At 36.5% G+C, this 21,450-nt stretch overlaps 1 pseudogene; it reads right to left on the reverse strand.

The window, feature by feature from the left end:
• Window positions 1–3,760: 3,760 nt before the first annotated feature.
• LOC113907747 overlaps window positions 3,761–21,450 on the reverse strand; it is a 34,156-nt pseudogene continuing 16,466 nt past the window's right edge.

Here is a 21,450-nt window from a genome sequence, read left to right on the forward strand (position 1 = left end):
AATAAATGTCTTCACTTTATATTGTTCAGGTCTTCCTCAGGCCCTACATTAAATGCACAGTTGTATTAATGTCACTGCTTCTTAAAGGTTGGTCACAATTAAAAAAAAAAAAAAAACAAACAAATTACAAGACAGTGGTGAATAAGGAGCCCTACCTCTGTAATTGGTCCTGAGGCTACCACAGCTCATACCCTTTATTCCTCTTCTACTTCGCATACTAGATTTCCCTCAACTGAGTTAGCACTTCAGCTGGCCAAGAATGCTTTTCCCATGAAATAAATCATACCTTCATGCCTGAGCATTTTGATCCTTTGATTACCACGTCTTTGTCAGATTGCACTTCCTGCAATTGGCATGTAAGGTTTTAACTCAATAAAAGCATTAAGAGGTACCGTAGGAAATCTCCTTAGCTCCAGACATACGTCTCCCTGTCCGAACACAGAGCAGCCACCTGATCTCATGAAAACTATAATCAGTTATCCCTGCCAACAGAGTAACTCCATTTCTTTTCCTTGTTTTGCTGGCCTGAGGGACTCAATGTAAAACTTCTTGTTGCTGTCACTTAGTCACTAAGTTGTATCCAACTCTTTTGTGACCCCATGGACTATACACCTCAGGCTCCCCTGTCCATGGGATTTCCCAGGCAAGAATGCTGGAGTGGGTTGCCAATCCATTTCCAGAGGATCTTCTCAACCCAAGGATCAAACCCAGGTCTCCTGCATTGGCAGCTAAGTTCTTTACCACTGAGCCACCGGGGAAGCCCCAATGTAACTTAACTGAGTGAATAAATTTAAGTTTAGTGACATCCTTCATATGTTCTAGTGTAAACATACCCCTCCCGTCAGAATCAGGACCTCTAATGCAGAGGCCAGAAGTTGCTCAATGAGGCAAAAATAAATCAATTGCATCACTAGGAGCAATAGCGAGAGGGTACTCAGACAAAGGTATTCCATCTATAGCAAATATTGAGAGTATTAGGGTCAAAGACTTTCATGGACATTTTGCTAATTATTGCACCATCTTCTCCATAGTTTTGATGGCCTTTCTAAGGTATTTTCATAATCCCATTATAATAAATCAATTTGTTAGCCCAGGAGTAGATTTCCTGGCCAAGACAGTGCAGACAAACAAGGAAAAGCCACACCCTTGTCAAAGCAAAACTTGCACCAGACAAAGTTAAACAGGCCCCCAAAGACCTGTTTCAAGACTATTTCAATAAAGAGAAAGACTGAATTCATCTCCACTGATATAAAAGATGGGAAAGATTATAAGTATTGGGATGAGCTAGTGGAAAAGTATTGGAAGATTTTGCACGTAGGGTTGATCTAAGGTATGTGTCCAGCATATTGAATTTTTCCTGAGTTGCAAATCTTTTTCTCTTTAATTAGGCTGTTTGTGTTTGTTAAGTGTTGCCTCATGAAGTTAGACTCCCACCCTCCCTCAGAGACTAGGAAATTGGGGTGTTATCTCCTTTGATGTTTACATTTCAAAGAGATGGTTCCCAGGTCCTTGAGAAAGACATTTCCTGAGCTATAAAACTGACAAGAAGTTAGAAGCAGATTTACATACATTTCAAAGGAACAGAACAAGAATTTACAGTCCAGAAAGTTTTCTGAAGTAAATGCTCTAAGAAAAGGCAGGTCAGGGGTCTGTCATTAGAAGAAACTTGTCTAAATCTGTTAAGCTGAGAGGAAATTTAAAGTCTCCTTGGTCACCCAGAATATGTATCAATCCAGCATGACAATAAATTATTTACTCTTTGAGGATGGAAAGGATCCAGTGTAATCAATCTAGCCCTGGGCGGCTAAATGAGCTGCTCAAAGGATGGTGCCTTACCAAAGGCTTCACTTAAGTCTCTACTGCTACTCTGTTGAGCATTCAGCAGTCACAGTGTCTGTTATAGATTCAATGAGAGGGAGTTCTTGTTGGGCCCAGGCATATTTACCAAGCCTGCTACTATGGTTATTCCTTTCATTATAACAAAGCTTTAAGCACAAGAAAAACTAAGGGCAGAACATTTTTGTTGTTTTCCGAGTTGTTTGGTCAGCTATGCTTGTGCTAATAATTTTGTAATTGATTTTGATCAATTAATATTATTAAGCTAATTATAGGGATGGAGGTGTTTCAAAGCTGGATGGCAATCCCTTTAAGGGTTATGTTTTTACTCTGTTCATTTTGATTCCTGGGGAGTATATTTTCCAAGTTCTAACTCCATGGACAGAACCTCCCTACTCTTGACATTCCTGGAATCCTAAGATTTGTATCTGAGTTAGCAATAGAGCTTAATTAACTAATTAAATCCTAACACAAGAGAAATATATGCACATCCATCATTGCTTTACAGTAAAGATTTTTTTTTTTAACATTTTACAACTTTCTTCATAATAGCCTAAACTCAGAATAACCTAAAAGTCCATAAGCAGGGGATATGTAAATTTGGGAATATAATAAATGCGACATTATATAAACATGAAAATAAATGAACTAAAGTAAATAAAGTAAATAAAACCACTCAAAAGTGGGGATGGGTCACACAAACATTATGTCAAGTAACTGAATTCAGATCCAAATGAGTCCATGCTATATAACTCTAGGAAGATAAAGTACAAAGCGGCCAAAACTATTGCATTGTGTTAGAGTTCAGGATAATGTTTATTTTAGGGAAAGAAATAGGGAGTTGGGATTGGAAGAGGCATGCAAGGGACTTCTTGATAGCTGGAAAAGTCCTGTTCTTGATCTATTTGTGATTACAGATGCATTTGTGAGAAAATCCTTAAGTCGTACTTTTTTCTGTTTGATATACATTACTGTATGCTATGACTCACAATAAAAAAATAAAAAGAACAAAAATTAAGATCTCACAGTGGTGCATGCAAATAAAAATATCTCAAAACATAATTAAACTTTTCTAAGTACTTTGTAAAAATTGCTTAATTTGAATGTTTCTTTGCTCACCAAAAAGAATATATTATAATGTTATAAGAGTAAAATAAAGGGATATAAATTTTTCCTCATATGTTAACTTTATTAATTAATTGTTCTTTCTGATACATTAATTTCTTTTTACTGGTCACTGAGGCAACCAGTCCATTCTGAAGGATGTCGGCCCTGGGATTTCTTTGGAAGGAATGATGCTAAAGCTGAAACTCCAGTGCTTTGGCCACCTCATGCGAAGAGTTGACTCATTGGAAAAGACTCTGATGCTGGGAGGGATTGGGGGCAGGAGGAGAAGGGGACGACAGAGGATGAAATGGCTGGATGGCATCACTGACTCGATGGACATGAGTTTGAGTGAACTCCAGGAGCTGGTGATGGACAGGGAGGCCTGGCGTGCTGTGATTCATGCGGTCGCAAAGAGTCGGACATGACTGAGTGACTGAACTGAACTGAACTGAGGCCTTTTTATTTTACACATAAAACCACTAAGTATGGTATTGCCTGTGGACACCTCAGAAATTATACTATAGATACTCATGACTCCAAATAGTTGGTGGGAAGAGAGATGAGAAAAACAATGACCTGGGTCAATGACATGATTATAGAACTAAAGTTTCCAACAGGGTTTCAGATGGTCAACTTGGCTTCTGAAGCAGTTCTAAGGATGCAGTGAGAGAACAATAGAGGAATAATAGAAGGAGTTAACTATCAGGAGCCCCTGCAAGTATCAAGGGAGACCTTGAACTATCTATGCAAACATCAAGAACAACATTCTAACCAGCCAACTAGTGACTCAAAGACTTAGGTCCCAAGCTAATTTGGCTTATCTGAAGCTCTTGCTAGCAAATTTAACCTTGCTGCCCACTTCTTCAGCAGTTATGAGGATCTGGTTGTACTTGGTCAAGCACTGGGACAGGCAAGGTATATCAGTCTTGAGCTGCCCAGTGCAGGTCTCTACCATGAGGTTGGCAATGCGTATACCTTCAGTTTCCCCAGAGTTATAAGATACCATGACACCCCACCTATTGGACTGGTCCGGCTTGCACACCCAAAGAGAACTGGCTATGAGCTGATCTGGTACACTGTGAGCAGGAGGTAGTTGCATGAGTTTTCAACCACAGCCTTGGAAATCTGCTTTAGGGTAGTCACTGAGAGATCATTCCCCACCACCTGGATTCCTGTCCTAGCAGTGAACTTCTGCCAGTTTTCCCAATCATTTGGGTTAAAAAGGTCTTTGATAGACACCACTGGGTAGTTCTTGATGAAGGACTTATAAGGGTCTGACGTTTGTTCAGGTGGGTGTACCTGCTGAGACCACTGGGAGACTTGACATCCAGGTCATATTTCCCTGACCTGAAGAACTGAGAGGTGGTCAAGTCCATGCCAATGACAACCTTATGGGTATACCAGCTGTCTTGACCTCATTCTTCAGCAATTCTAGGGCTTCTTTATTCCCCAGGAGAAAATTTCCCTTCACCCCCACTTGGTGGCATCTTTCCCATATTTCTTTTTGATGATATTCTTCAGGTTGTTGTAAACCTCTGCTCCAATGTGCATGGCTTCCCTGAAGTTTGTTCCACCAAAGAAGAGGATCAGAAACTCCTGCGTGGCCAACTTGTTTCCAGTATGAGAACTACCACTGATCACACTGAAAGCTTGAACTGACAGAATGACTTTCAAATTGTCAACATGTCAGCAATGTGGAGGTACAGGACACCCCTTCTTAAAATCTTAGCCTTACAGATGGCCAGTGTCCTTCCCCAAATTAAGTTAGCACAGATAATTTCCTCAATAGTATAGGCCAAGAGTATTATCTAAAGGAATTTTATAAAGTGAATAGAACAAATAGTATTTAGCCCAATAAGTAAAACACAAGTCACAATTTCGAGTACAACAAGTATTTGAAGATTTTATGTTCAAACTTAATTGCTCACATGATAATATTTATTAAAGGTGAATAAAAATCACCTTAATTAAAGATTATATGTATTTATATATAATTTCCAGAGTCAATATTCTAGTTTATCTAAATACAAACTTCTTTATTCTTAATGAGTCTTTCCAATGTTTTGCATATGTTAAAGTTATCATAGGTGAAATTAGTAGTGGCTAAACTAAAAGGGAATTTAAAATTTTCAGCCTACTCCAAGGGGAAAAAGAAAGATGGTGAATTCTGTTTTGTTTCAGAAAAACGAACCATCCCTCTAAGGGAACTAATTTGGAATCAAGGAAAAAGAAACTCACACAACAAAGAGAATCCATTTTAATTATCTATGTGAAAGTAAAAATTATTTGTATAGGAACAGCAAACTCATAAATTGCATAACATACTATGACATAAACTTTATGGTGAACTCTATTTCAATATCACCCATATCCATATTTACTTTATTTTACACTTTACCTTGCCTTTATTTATATTCAACATAATGTCCCTATTATTCTTGCTTGGCTTCTCATTTTACTATAAAATAAAAAGTGTGCTAGACAAAATAAGGTAATATAAAGAAACGGAACTCCAGATTGCTAACTCTATTCAAGAAATCCCACTCATTTTGACCCAAAGTTCTGAATTAAATCATTGATTATATTCTCCCATCTTATACATGAACTACAATGCTAATCAAACAGCATAAATATCACAGATTTTTTTTTAAATACCAGATATCTTATAAGATAAACTTCATTGGAAGGTGTATATTATTTTTGAAAGCTTTATTTACTTTGTCAAAAACATATTCCTTGTTTATATGTTTGACATCAACTGGATAATATTGAGATAATTTCTTTAGCTATTGAACATGAGGGAAAAAAACAGTTTCTGAACACTATCAATGATGCAAATATTATAATTTACAAAGTTTCCTTATATAATCTTTGTTACAAGATAGATGAGATAATCAGTACCAACCACAGACTTCAAAAGGTTAAGGATTAAGAACACATAGCTACATAAAGAACACTTAAAATCTATAGTTTTTGACAAACTAAATCACAAGAGAAAATATTTGCAAATGATGTGACAGACAAGAGGTTAATATCCATAATATACAAACAGCTAATTCAATTAAATATCAAAAAAACCCCCAAACTAATCAAAAATGGACAGAAGACATAAATAGACATTTTTCCAAAAAGGACATGTAGATGGCTAACAAGGATGAGATGCTCAATATCATTAATTATTACAGAAATGCATATCTAAACTATAATGAGGTATCATTTCACACCATTCAGAGTGGCTATCATCAAAAAGTCTACAAATAACAAATACTAGGGAGTGTCTTGAGAAAAGAGAACTGTTCTACACTGTTGGCAGGAGTGTGTGGAAAACAGTTTGGAAGTTCCTTAAAAAGCTAAAAATGGAGCCACCATATGATCCAGCAATCTTATTCCTGGTTATATATCCAGAAAAAAAAAAAAAAAAAAAGCCCAATTCAAAAGGATACTTGCACCCTGAGTTTAGTGCAGCACTATTTACAATAGCCAAGAAATGGGAATAATCAAGTAGCCATCAATAAATAAATGGTTTAAAAGTGTGGAATGGAATATTACTCAGCCATAAAAAAGAATGAAATATTATTATCTGCAGCAAAATGGATGGACTTGGACTATAATGCTTAGTGAAATAAGTCAGATAAAGACAAATACTCCATGATATTACTTATATGTAGAATCTAAGAAATAACACAAATGACTATAGACAAAACAGAAACAGACTCATAGACATAGAAAACAAACTTATGGTTAGCAAAGAGGAGAGAGGAGAAGGGAGGAATGAATTAGGAGTATGATGTTAATAGATATAAACTACTATATATAGATAAGCAATAAGAATTTACAATATGGCACAGTAAACTATATTCAATATCTTGAAAAATAACCTATAATGGAATATAATCTGAAGAAAATAACTGAATCACTTTGATGTACACTTGAAACTAAGGCAATGTCAAAAATCAGCTATACTTCAATTTAAAAAAATCTTTCTGTGGTAGAACATACAGTAACTTAATTATATTCTGGACTTGTATACAATTGAGTTATTGAAATATACTTTGAATTTTTTATAGTTTCTGATAGGGAAATATGAGCCTAAATATTGGTTTGTGTTTCTTAATTGCCACACATTCACCTAAATGAAACAAATCTCTAATTGAGAAGCAACTTACTAAGAAACAATTTTGATAAAAGAAATCAGGTTCCCCCACTAATTACCTTTAAATCTTATAGGACAGTGATCAAGAAAATGACTCTTACAACAGATAACCATAATGCTGAAGAAGCACAGGCTTTGCATATGAAGTGATCTGTGTATGAGGGTCAAGGATAATCAGACTAGATTATTTTATCTATTATCTATCTGTAAATTCTAAATGTTAATAGCTATTCAAAGCTTAAAATAGAATCTGCTATTGGGCTTCCCCTGTGGCTCAAAGGGTGAAGAATCTGTCTGCAACACTGGAGACACAGGTGATGTGGGTTCGATCTCTGGGTCAGGAAGGTCCCCTGGAGAAGGGAATAATAACCCACTACAACATTCTTGCCTATAAAATCCCATGGATCTTAGAGAGGAGCCTGGTGGGCTACAGTCTATGGGTCTCAATAAGTTGGACACGACTCAGTACACACAAAGCACAACATAAATCAGACAAGATGTCTAATATTATAACGTCAATGTTACAAAATGCTTATAAGAATCCCACTGGAGCAATATTTCCCAGTGTCTTCTGATAATCAGGAACGACCCTCACTATATCATTCACATTAGAATCACTTTAAAAAAATCTGTAATATTTTATATTAGTCCATGTGTTTTCAAAATGTTTACACAGAATCTCCCTCACTTAAAGGAATATCAATCCTCAACCCCTTATAACTCATTTCAGTAGCAAGTACAGAAAAGGAATATTGATTTAGTAGAAGAAATGAAAAAGTAAATGAATGAATGAATAAATCAATATCAAGAAGTGGTTGTTAGTATAAAACTGCCTGTATGTAATTAAAATTTCAACAATTGTGAGCTTCATTTACTTTGTTTTGAATTTATTGGAGATTTTTAGGAAAGAAATTTCTAAAGTTAGTGGTGTATGAAATAAAATGCTTCAGAAGTAAATATAAATGTGCTATCACATTACATGTTGTTGTTGAGTCCCTAAGTTGTGCCCGACTCCTTCTGACCCCATGGACTGCACCACACCAGGCTTCCCTGTCACATTACATATTCCCTATCACATTACATTACATATGTGTGTGTGTGTGTTTTGTTTTTGTGTGCTATCTCCTAGTTAGCTTGGCTTTGAAAAATAATTATACCTATCTACTTAAAGTATAATTATCCAGTGCATGTTTATGGTAAAGGATGTTGTGAAGAAAGAACAGTTTTTGAGGTTGGATTGGATATGTTGGCTATCAGAGGTAGAACTTGACCATGTGCTGTCTAGCTACCCCATCATCCAACCCACTACCTGTAATTATAACCAACAGTCACCAGACACAAACAAAAAAAAACCTATGGTAAGCCTCCTTCTAGGGAAACATGACCGCCTAATGGCAAACAAAATTCACTTCAGTTATCTATAAACAAGGACTGTCATCCAGAAATTAACAGATTTCAAAGGAAAATCAATATTATCTAAAGTGAAATTTCAAGAAAAATAATTTAGAAAATTGTTAAAAAGAAGTAGGTAATTTAGTGAGAGAGAATATATTTTAAGAAGAGAATTTTAAAAACTAAATCAATAGCCTTGACATATTAAGGAGCTAGCTTTTGAAAAAATTAACTTTTAGTCAAAAACAGGTTAATAATTTTAAAGTGAGCCAATAAAATGGAATGCTTAGATGTATTAAAGCATTTTTTAGAGAGAAAAAAAACTGGAAGAAAAAGTTACTAACAGTTACTAACTGCTACTAACACTGTTCAAATATACACATATATGTAAATAGAAAAAAAAGTTGTGACAGGGCCAATGAATATAGGGGTTCCAATTTTCATGGGAAAGGAGTTTATCAGAGCAATAATGGGAGAGGGAAATAAATGCCTCAGAAAAGGGCTATCAAAGGCAGGAATAATCGGTGGTCTTCAAATTGAAAGACACAAGTGAGTAGAAGAGTGAAAGGGGTTACGATACGTTGTTATGTATAAATAGGCTTTGAGAAAGCCAAAGATCAAAAAAAAGCTCACTAAAATAGTAACCAAGGAAGACTGATTATTTAAAATGAATAAGAACAGACTTTGTATAGAATCTCCACAGGAACTCTGATTAAATCATATACAATTATTAAGGAATGCATCTGTATACACATTTTTAAAGTAAATAAATATTAACAAGATGAGGCAGAGAAATGATTTGAGACATGACATTTTGAGAGTATTTATTTCCTCTGCATCTTTCCAAGGAAAATAATTATATTTTTTTAATCCAAGAAATAGGGATGACATAGACTCTGTGAAAAACAAAACATTACTGAAAAGGTACAATTTAAATATGAATCAAATTGAGAAAAAGAAATATTTTGAGCAAGTGATATGATAAAAGAAAATGAAATCTATTGTTTGTTTTCTTGGACTACTACTAAATGCTATAAATTTGATTTCATAAAATAACGTTTTCTCCTCTTTTTAATATCTTTTTGAAAATTTGTTTTAATTGGGGGATAATTACTTTCCAGTGTTACGATTGTTTTTGCCATACATCAACATGAATTGGCCATAGGTATACATGGGTCACCCCCATCCTGAAACCCCTACACACCTCCCTCCTCACCCTATCCCTCTAGGCTGTCACAGAGCACTGGCTTTGGGTGCGCTGCGTCACACATCAAACTTACACTGGTCATCTATTTTAAATATGGTAATATACATGTTTCAATATTATTCTCTCAAATCATCCCACCCTCTCCTTCTCCCACTGAGTCTAAAACTCTGTTCTTTTCGTCTGAGATACAGATGTTTTCTTCTTTCTGCAAGTCCATTCACAATACCTGTTTCCAAAACATCCAATAATCAACAGATCATAAATTAAAAAGCTGACTGTTTGGATTTTAATTTTTAGAATCTGTAATCTTTACAGAATAATAGCACTGTTCTTACATTAAGGCTAGAGCAGAATATAATGTTTTAAGTCTTGACAACTGAAAAAATATGACTGTCAGTGAATGAGATATTTGTAGAGTAAAAGGTTATATTGAAAGAAACTGAATAAGTATGTACCACTCCTGAGTAATGAGTTAAGGGGAAAGTTCTACAGTTTAAAAATATAAGATTAACCAAAAAAGAACCATGCGTTTCTGAAAAGTTTTGAAAGTGGAAATAAGTTGGGAGCTTCTATAACTGTGCTAAAAACCCCATTTTTCAGAGCAGGGTGTCAATGGTCACTATCTAATTAGATAAATCAAGAAAGGAGGAACAAGTCTATATATCTACAAATATTCTTACAGATTCCATTCCAGTTTATTTAAGCAGAGGGGGATTTCCTAAAGAATTTTAGACATCTCAGAGCATTTTCAAGAGTGCTTGAGAGTCAATCCTGGATACTTCACAGCTTGGCACAAAGCAATCAGATGCATGGAATCCAGAAAACTAACCACGGTATAGGACTCCTCCAGCTTAGACAGTAATGTCTGTATCATCCATTGCTCTACACACATGACTCTCAGGGCTTGTGCCCCTTGGAAATGTCACACAGCTGCCCTTGAATAACAGAAAACCCTGTGTGCTTCTTTTTTTTTTTTTCCTGTTGCAATTAATTTTTATTTTTTAAAGGTTTTTTTGTATTTCATATATAAAGTTTTCTTGTTTGTCTTTGCCTGAAAATCCCTAGATTTCTGTTTCAGTTCTTTTTTGTTTGCTTTATTTTGTTCTTTAATATAAATTTATTTAATGGGAAGCTAATTACTTTACAATATTGTATTGGTTTTGCCATACATCAACATGAATCTGCCACGGGTATACACCATCCTGAACCCTCCTCCTACCTCCCTCCCCATACCATCCCTCTGGGTCATCCCTGTGCACCAGCCCCATGCATCCTGTATCATGCATCAAACCTGGACTGGTGATTCGTTTCACATATGATATTATACATATTTCAATGCCATGCTCCCAAATCATCCCACCCTCTCCCTCTCCCACAGAGTCCAAAAGACTGTTATATACATCAGTGTCTCTTTTGCTGTCTCGCATACAGGGTTACCGTTACCATCTTTCTAAATTCCATATATATGCATTAGTATACTGCATTGGTGTTTTTCTTTCTGGCTTACTTCACTCTGTATAATAGGCTCCAGTTTCATCCACCTCATTAGAACTGATTCAAATGTATTCTTTTAATGGCTGAGTAATACTCCATTGTGTATATGTACCACAGCTTTCTTATCCATTTGTCTGCTGATGGCCACAATGAGGTACCATTCCACGCCAGTCAGAATGGCGGCTATCCAAAAGTCTACAAGTAATAAATGCTGGAGAGGGTGTGGAGAAAAGGGAACCTCTTACACTGTTGGTGGGAATGCAAACTAGTACAGCCACTATGGAGAAGAGTGTGGAGATTCCTTAAAAAACTGGAGATAGAACTGCCGTATGACCCAGCAATCCCACTGCTGGGCATACACATCATGGAAACCAGAATTGAAAGAGACACGTGTACCCCAATGTTCATCGCAGCACTGTTTATAATAGCCAGGACATGGAAGCAACCTAGATGTCCATCCGCAGATGAATGGATGAGAAAGCTGTGTGCTTCTTAAAACAAGTGTATACCAGCCACCATGTGTTGCTCATTTCTGTATCCAAGTTCAATAAGGAAGCATCTAATCAGTAAAAACGTCAGTCATATGCTCACATTCTAGAGACAAATGTGTCTCCAGAAATGCAGAATGTTAACTATTTAGAAATGTTAGTGTTATTTTTTTTTTGGCTTAAAACATAAAAAAATTATTCTTGTTGCTAGAGGCCAGAGGTCCAAAATCAGGTATCAGAAGGACTATACTTCCCATGAAGTCTCCAAAGGAGGATCCTTCTTTGTTCTGATGGCCCCAAGCACTCGGGTAAACACATCACACAAATCTCTGCCTCTGTGTCTTTCTTTTAAAAAAACGTTTCTAGAAATTATTATAGAGACAAACATTACATAGGGCTGTTCCCTAATTTTCCCCCCAACATTATTAGATATATCATTGACACATAACTTATGTAAGTTTGAGGTATATGATGTGAGCATATGATTCACTTACATAGTGCAAAATGATCACCACGATAAACTTTTAACACATTCATTCCCTTACATAATTACCATTTTATATTGTATAGTGTAATTCTAATAGGCATGATTATAAATTAATATCCCAAATATTTACAATTTCACTCATATAATTATATGAAAAAAATAATTTCCTCATTAGAATTTTACGTTAACTATGTTTTACTATAGATATGTGTAAAACAGAATAAAGGGAATTTCACTTAAAATGGAGTCAGGACGTCAGAAGGGGAAGCCCTCAGGCACTACCATCCCAAGTCAGTGACAGACCTCAAGAGGAAGCCTTAATTATAGGCCCTCGTAGAAAGAATTCTCCTTGCTCAGCATCCAGCCCAGCCAATGGGAAACACCACACCATCCTGAACTCTTATTAAATGAACCTTGGTTCAAAACAACCTCTCCAAATTTCCTTTTTCCTTTATGAAGTAGCATTTCTGTTCTTTGCTTAATAGACTTGCCACTGGCTTTTGCTATGGATTGCTTGTCCTAAACTGCCATTCATTCATCTGCTATTCTTGAAAATAATCCATTTTGTTGGTAAAATAATCATGTTTTTTTTTTTTTTGCTGTTGTTGTTTTAAGGTAATAATAGTAATAACAGTGTTCTGGAACAGATTTTCTAAGCAAAATAATATATATTCACCAATAAACTAATACTGACATCCCCTTAAATTAAAAATAATAACTATAACTACAGTTTATGGAATCCTTATGTCCCAAGTATTTTTTTCTGCACCTTCCCTTGTTTACTTCCCATAGTAGCTCTCAGATCTAGGCACCATTAGTCTCACATTATAAAGAAAAAATAAAAAGCATTGAAACTAAACAAAACTTTCATATGGTAAACCCAGACAGAAAATGGCAGAACTATGACTGGAATCTAGATTCCAATATCCATGATACCACACACAATCCCCCCAAAACTCAAACACAAAGTCATAATGAGATTACTAAGAGACCTTTTTAAATTAAGAAACCATATTGCTGTCATGAAAAAGGTCTAATTTAGGAGGAAATTCTTAGCATGAACCCACAAAAAATTAAGAATGTACATCTTTCATAATAACCATGCTAATCTATCTAGGGTATTTAATATTTTATTGATTGTTCAATTAGACTTTTAATTAGGCATGAGCATATATTGATGATATATTGATTATTCATAAGGCCAGTGTTTCAGCTGGATAAACTAAGAGGGATTCAGCCATGATCAGATACATTTTGCCATGTTATATGAGCCACTGGAACTGATTACCAAGGGTATGCTTACACAAGGAATCTAGAAGTCTCCTTTGAGTGTGCTTATTCAAAGAAAGATGAGAATCAAGGCAAATAAGTATTGCTTAAGAAAATAGCATTAGGTAAGAAACATGATTTTGAAATGTGTATGTTTATTGCCTATTATACATTTCCCCAAAAGGTCTTGTGTAAGAAATCTAGGAAAATAATATGATAAATGAAAAGAACAAGAAGAAAAAAAAAAAAAAAATATATATATATATAGATGTTTCACTGAATTATCTGGATGACATTGGCAAGCAGTGTCTCAATTACTCTTCTGACACAAGCGCAAGCAACTGCTTGAGTGAGATTAATAAAATGTATCCATCTCTGTTCTCAAAATGTATCCATCTCTGTTTTCACTTCTCTCAAGTGACAAACCACTTTAGTATTCTTGCCTTGAGAACCCCATGAACAGTATGAAAAGGCAAAAAAATAGAAAACTGAAAGATGAATTCCCCAGGCCAGTAGGAGCCCAAAATGGTACTGGAGAACAGTGGAGAACTAAGTCCAGAAAGAATGAAGAGACAGAGCCAAAGCAAAAACAACACCCAGTTGTGTATGTGACTGGAGATGGAAGTAAAGTCTGCTGCTGTAAAGAGTGATATTGTATAGGAACCTGGAATGTTAGGTCCATGAATCAAGGCAAATTGGAAGTGGTCAAGCAGGAGATGGCAAGAGTGAATGTCAACAGTTTAGGAATCAGTGAACTAAAATGGACTGGAATGGGTGAATTTAACTCAAATGACCATTACACCTATTACCATTGGCAAGAAACTCTTAGAAGAAAGGAGTAGCCCTCATAGTCAACAACAGAGTGTGAAATGCAGTTCATGGGTGTAATCTCAAAAATGACAGAATGATCTTGGTTCATTTCCAAGGAAAACCATTCAATATCACAGTAATCCAAGTCTATGCCCCAACCAGTAAGCTGAAGAAGCTGAGTTAAACAGTTCTATGCAAAAAAGCAAAATAGCTGTTTGGGGAGGCCTTACAAATAGCTATGAAAAGAAGAGAAGCGAAAAACAAAGGAGAAAAGGAAAATATAAATATCTGAATGCAGAATTCTGAAGAATAGCAAAGAGATAAGAAAGCCTTCTTCAGCGATCAATGCAAAGAAATAGAGGAAAACAACAGAATGGGAAAGACTAGAGATCTCTTCAAGAAAATCAGAGATACCAAAGGAACATTTCATGCAAAGATGGGCTCGATAAAGGACAGAAATGGTATGGACCTAACAGAAGCAGAAGATATTAAGAAGAGATGGCAAGAATACACAGAAGAACTGTACAAAAAAGATCTTCACGACCAAGATAATCACGATGGTGTGATCACTGACCTAGAGCCAGACAGCCTGGAATGTGAAGTCAAGTGGGCCTTAGAAAGCATCACTATGAACAAAGCTAGTGGAGGTGATGGGATTCCAGTTGAGCTATTCCAAATCCTGAAAGATGATGCTGTGAAAGTGCTGCACTCAATATGCCAGCAAATTTGGAAAACTCAGCAGTGGCCACAGGACTGGAAAAGGTCAGTTTTCATTCCAATCCCAAAGAAAGGCAATGCCAAAGAATGCTCAAACTACCGCACAATTGCACTCATCTCACATGCTAGTAAAGTAATGCTCAAAATTCTCCAAGCCAGGCTTCAGCAATACGTGAACCGTGAACTTCCTGATGTTCAAGCTGGTTTTAGAAAAGGCAGAGGAACCAGAGATCAAATTGCCAAAATCCGCTGGATCATCGAAAAAGCAAGAGAGTTCCAGAAAAACATCTATTTCTGCTTTATTGACTATGCCAAAGCCTTTGACTGCGTGGATCACAATAAACTGTAGAAAATTCTGAAAGAGATGGGACAACCAGACCACCTGAACTGCCTCTCAAGAAATTTGTATGCAGGTCAGGAAGCAACAGTTAGAAGTGGACATGGAACAACAGACTGGTTCCAAATAGGAAAAGGAATTCGTCAAGGCTGTATATTGTCACCCTGTTTATTTAACTTATAATATGTAGAGTACATCATGAGAAACGCTGGACTGGAAGAAACACAAGCTGGAATCAAGATTGCTGGGAGAAATATCAATAACCTCAAATATGCAGATGACACCACCCTTATGGCAGAAAGTGAAGAGGAACTAAAAAACCTCTTGATGAAAGTGAAAGTGGAGAGTGAAAAAGTTGGCTTAAAGCTCAACATTCAGAAAACGAACATCATGGCATCCGGTCCCACCACTTCATGGGAAATAGATGGGGAAACAGTGGAAATAGTATCAGACTTTATTTTTATGGGCTCCAAAATCACTACAGATGGTGACTGCAGCCATGAAATTAAAAGACACTTACTCCTTGGAAGGAAAGTTATGACCAACCTAGATAGCATATTCAAAAGCAGAGACGTTACTTTGCCAACAAAGGTTCGTCTAGTCAAGGCTATGGTTTTTCCTGTGGTCATGTATGGATGTGAGAGTTGGACTGTGAAGAAGGCTGAGAGCCGAAGAATTGATGCTTTTGAACTGTGGTGTTGGAGAAGACTCTTGAGAGTCCCTTGGACTGCAAGGAGATCCGACCAGTCCATCCTGAAGGAGATCAGCCCTGGGATTTCCTTGGAAGGAATGATGCTAAAGCTGAAACTCCAGTACTTTGGCCACCTCATGTGAAGAGTTGACTCATTGGAAAAGACTCTGATGCTGGGAGGGATTGGGGGCAAGAGGAGAAAGGGACAACAGAGGATGAGATGGCTGGATGGTATCACTGACTCGATGGATGTGAGTCTGAGTGAACTCCGGGAGTTGGTGATGGACAGGGAGGCCTGGCGTGCTGTGATTCATGGGGTCACAAAGAGTCAGACACGACTGAGTGACTGATCTGATCTGATCTGATGAAGACATATAAGACCTTCTAGAACTAATACCCTAAAAAGATGTTTTTTTCATTATAGGCATCTGTAATGCAAAAGTAGGAAGTCAAGAGACACCTGGAGTAACAGGCATATTTAGCCTTGGAGTACAGAATGAAGCAGGACAAAGGCTAACAGAATTTTGCCAAGAGAACGCACTGGTCATAGCAAACACCCATTCCAACAACACAAGAGAAGACTCTACGCATGGACATCACCAGATGGTCAATACTGAAATCAGATTGATTATATTCTTTGCAGCTGAAGATGGAGAAGCTCTGTACAGTCAGCAAAAACAAGATCAGGAGATGACTGTGGCTCAGACCATGAACTACTTATTGTCAAATTCAGGCTTAAATTGAATAAAGTAGGGAAAGCCACTAGATCATACAGGTATGACCTAAATCAAATCTCTTATGACTATTGTATAGTGGAAGTGACAAACAGATTCAAGGGATTAGATCTGATAGACAGAGTGCGTGATAAACCATGAATGGAGGTTCATGACATTGTTCAGGAGGCGGTGATCAATATCATCCCCAAGAAAAAGAAATTCAAAAAGGTAAAATGGATGTCTGAGGAGGCCTTACAAATAGTTGAGAAAAGAAAAGATGTGAAAGGCAAAGGAGAAAAGGAAAGATATACCCATTTGAATGCAGAGTTCCACAGAATAGCAAGGAGAGATAAAAAAAGCCTTCCTTAGTGATTGATGCAAAAAAATAGAGGAAAACGATAGAATGGGAAAGACTAGAGATCTCTAAAAAATTAGAGATTCCAAGGGAACATTTCATGCAAAGATGGGCACAATAAAAGACAGAAATGGTATGGACCTAACAGAAGCAGAAGATATTAAGAAGTGGTGGCAAGAATACACAGAAGAACTATACAAAAAATATCTTCATGACCTAGATAATCACGATGGTGTGATCACTCACCTAGAGTCAGACATCTTGGAATGTGAAGTCAAGTGGGACTTAGGAAGCATCACTACAAACAAACCTAGGGGAGGTGATGAAATTCCAGTTGAGTAATTTCAAACCCTAAAAGATGATGCTGTGAAAGTGCTGCACTTAATAAGGCAGCAAATTTGGAAAACTCAGCAGTGGCCACAATGATGGAAAAGGTCCGTTTTCATTCCAATCCCAAAGAAAGGCAACACCAAAGACTGTTCTAACTATCACACAATTGCACTCATTTCACACGCTAGCAAATAATGCTCAAAATTCTCCAAGCCAGGCTTCAACAGTAGGTGAACCGTGAACTTTCAGATGTTCAAGCTGGATTTAGAAAAGGCAGAGGAATCAGAGATCAAATTGCCAACATCTGTTGGATCATGGAAAAAGCAAGAGAGTTCCAGAAAAACATCTACTCTGCTTTATTGACTATGCCAAAGCCTTTGACTGTGTGGATCACAACAAACTGTGGAAAATTCTGAAAAAGATGGGAATACCAGTCCACCTGACCTGCCTTCTGAGAATCTGTATGCAGTTCAGGAAGCAGCAGTTAGAACTGGGCATGGAACAACAGACTGGTTCCAAATCAGTAAAGGAGTACCTCAAAGCTGTATGTTATCACCCTGATTATTTAATTTATATGCAGAGTACATCATGCAAAATGCCAGGCTGGATGGCCCAAGCTAGAATCAAGATCGCTGGGAAAAATATCAATAATCTCAGATATGCAGATGACACCACCCTTATGGCAGAAAGTGAAGAACTAAAGAACCTCTTGATGAAAGTGAAAGAGGAGAGTGAAAATGTTGGCTTAAAACTAAACATTCAGAAAACTAAGATCATGGCATCCGGTCCCATCACTTCATGGGAAATAGATGGGGAAACAATGGAAACAGTGATGACTATATTTTGGGGAGGCCCCAAATCACTAGAGATGTTGACTGAAGCCTTGAAATTAATAGACACTTGCTCCTTGGAAGAAAAGCTATGACCAACCTAGACAGCATATTAAAAAGCAGAGACATTACTTTGCCAACCAAGGTCTGTCTAGTCAGATAGACTAAACTGGTTTTTCCAGTAGTCATGTATGAATGTGAGAGTTGGACTATAAAGAAAGTTGAGTGCTGAAGAACTGATGGTTTTGAACAGTCATGTTGGAATAGACTCTTACGAGTCCTTTGGCCTTCAAGGAGATCCAACCAAACATTCCTAGAGGAAATCAGTCCTGAATAGTCATTATAACAACTGATGCTGAAGATCCAATACTTTAGCCACCTTATGCGAAGACCTGACTCATTGGAAAAGGCCGTGATGCTGGGAAAGATTTAAGGCGGGAAGAGAATGAATGACAGAGAATGAGATGGTTGGATGGAATCACTGACTTGATGGACATCAGTTTGGATAAGTTCTGGGAGTTGGTGATGGACAGAGAAGCTTGGTGTGCTGCCGTCCATGGGAATGCTAAGAATTGGACATGACTGAGTGACTGAACAGAAATAAACTGATTGTTTTCTGTAGGGCAGTCACTTGAGAAACCCAAAATCATGGGGTGATTATCTGTAAAAATAAGACTTGGTAATAAAAGGATGGATAGTCAAGTTGTGTCATCTTGTTTCAAGAATATAGAATCCAGGCTCACCACTTGTTAAGCAGAATAGGAGGCAATATTTTGCAGCCAGAGCAAAAATAAGGCAACATTTGCCTCAGTTTTGGTAAGACAGTTGTGATAAAACTTTTAATATGTGAACACTCAGGTTGCATGTGACAGTCTTAAGAAGATCATGTCTATAAACATATACTGAGAATTTCCGGCATCAGGGCATTGAATTTGTTGGGGGCAAGAGTTAATGCAGTTGTGTGGATTAAGTTGAAGTGCACCAAATTCTTTTGTTAATGCCGATTGTGACCATATACTTTTAACAGCCGAACTTGGACATTCTAGAAAAACATAAGTTGTGCATTCAATATCTACTTTACATTGGTTTGGCAAACACACTGGACTTTTTATTTAAATATGAGATTTCTTCTTCTTCCTTTTAATCATTTCAAATAGAGACCTTTGTAAAAGACAGGAATAAGTGAAAAATAACTAGAAAACTTTCTATGTAACTTACTTTTAACCAGTTCACTTCCTTGTTGAAAGAGCAGATAACTAAAAAGTCAACAGAAAAAAAAATGATGGTTCATAAAAATTCAGATGTCTTCATTTGAATGCAATTGTAAGAAACATGGAAGTTTAATAACCCCACAGATGGTCCTCAAATTAAGCACATTTGTGGTATTTAAAACCAACCAACACTGATAAATAAAAAGAGTGGAATTACTCCATATTAAGAAAATAAAAGTTTATCAAGTGTTTATCTTGTTAACCTCTTATTAACTCCGTGTGACCTTTCCTTTATATCATTTATTTTTTCACACCACTCATTTTTCACACGTTTATTTATTTCTTATATATGCATAAGTATTGTCCTAGGTGATACATTTAAAAAAATAAGACACAAACCTACTTGAAAATTGCTTATTATCTTATTAGTGTGCTTCAGTGTCGGTTAAGTGTCCCCCAATAAGTATATTGTCTTGCAGTATTATTTTTTTTCACTTTTTGAAGAAATCTTTTAAGAATTTTTAATTGAAGGATAATTGCTTTACAATGTTGTGTTGGTTTCTGCCATACAACACTGTGAATCAGTCATATCTATATATATTTATCCCCTTCCTTGTGAGCCTCCATCCCACCCCCACTTCCTCCCCTCCTCCCTCCCCTACCAGGTCATCACAGAGTGCCAGGCTGGGTTGCCTGTGTTATATAACTGCTTTCCACTAGCTATCCATTTTACACATCACGGTGTATGCATGTCAATGCTACTTTCTCAGTTCATCCTACTCTCTCCTTCCCTCGCTGTATACACAAGTCCATTCTCTATGTCTGCATCTTCATTCCTTCCCTGAAGATAGCTTTATATGTGCCATTTTTCTAAATTCCATATACATGTACTAATATATGATATTTGTTTTTCTGACCAACTTCGCTCTGTATAACAGGCTCTAGGTTCATCCACTTTACTACAACTAACTCAACTTCATTCCTTTTTATGGCCGAGTAATGTTCCATTGAATATAGGTATCACAACTTGTTTATATTCATCTGCCAATGGATATCGAGGCTGCTTCTATGTCTTGGCCATTGTAAATAGTCAGCAGCAGTTATATTCCTTTTTTTTTTTACTAATAAAAATAATTTTAATTTAGAACATGCATGCCTATGTTAAGAAACATGCTGGTGCTTTAGAAAGAGATAAGTAGATTGACCTTCTGTCCTCTTTCTTTTCCCCCCTCCTTTCTAGCTAGTAAGGAGATGGGATGATAACAGCTGGAATTAACATGGCATTGGAAGCCGTGTTGTAAAGGGCAACCAAACAATATAAAAGGAGTTCAGATGCCACACCAGTAACGTGGCTATATTGGCCCCAAATTCTACATGAAAGGAAATAAAATTTTATTAAATTTCATCCCTTGCAATATTTGAGACTTGTGAAAAACTGATTTTTATTTTAACACATGTAGAGACAAGTCAATAATTCTTAATTTTATTCAGTTCAGTTCAGGTCAGTCGCTCAGTCGTGTCTGACTCTTGAGCATATTTATAATAAAATTTCATAATTTACACTTATTCTGAAACTAAGTTCATTGATAATAATTTTATGAACACTTAATTTAAAAATATATTTTATTAATCAGATTGTAATGTAAGGATAATAGCAATAAAGGTGATTTAGTTATTAAAAATGTATTTCAAAGTATAAAATTTGAGCAAGGCTACATTAGAAAAAAAATGCAGTAGTTCAATGCTTGGGTATACATAAAATAATTTAAGACTATTAGTGCTGCTCCATGTAAGAAGCAGAGAAAGGAAAGTAGGAAAGAAGAAAGGATGGAGGAAGGAAGGAAAGGAGGGAGGGAGGGACAGAGTGAGGGAGAGGTGAACAAAAAATTAAATTAAAAACAATAAAACAAAGACTGTGAAAGTTGTGAGGCAAGCACTGGTGTCAGTATCAGATTATATTTGGAAAGCAATGAAAATAAAAATAATAATTTTAGTATAAACTTACATAATATAGATTTAT

The sequence above is a fragment of the Bos indicus x Bos taurus genome, chromosome 17, assembly GCF_003369695.1.
Source record: "Bos indicus x Bos taurus breed Angus x Brahman F1 hybrid chromosome 17, Bos_hybrid_MaternalHap_v2.0, whole genome shotgun sequence".
Taxonomy (NCBI): domain Eukaryota; kingdom Metazoa; phylum Chordata; class Mammalia; order Artiodactyla; family Bovidae; genus Bos; species Bos indicus x Bos taurus.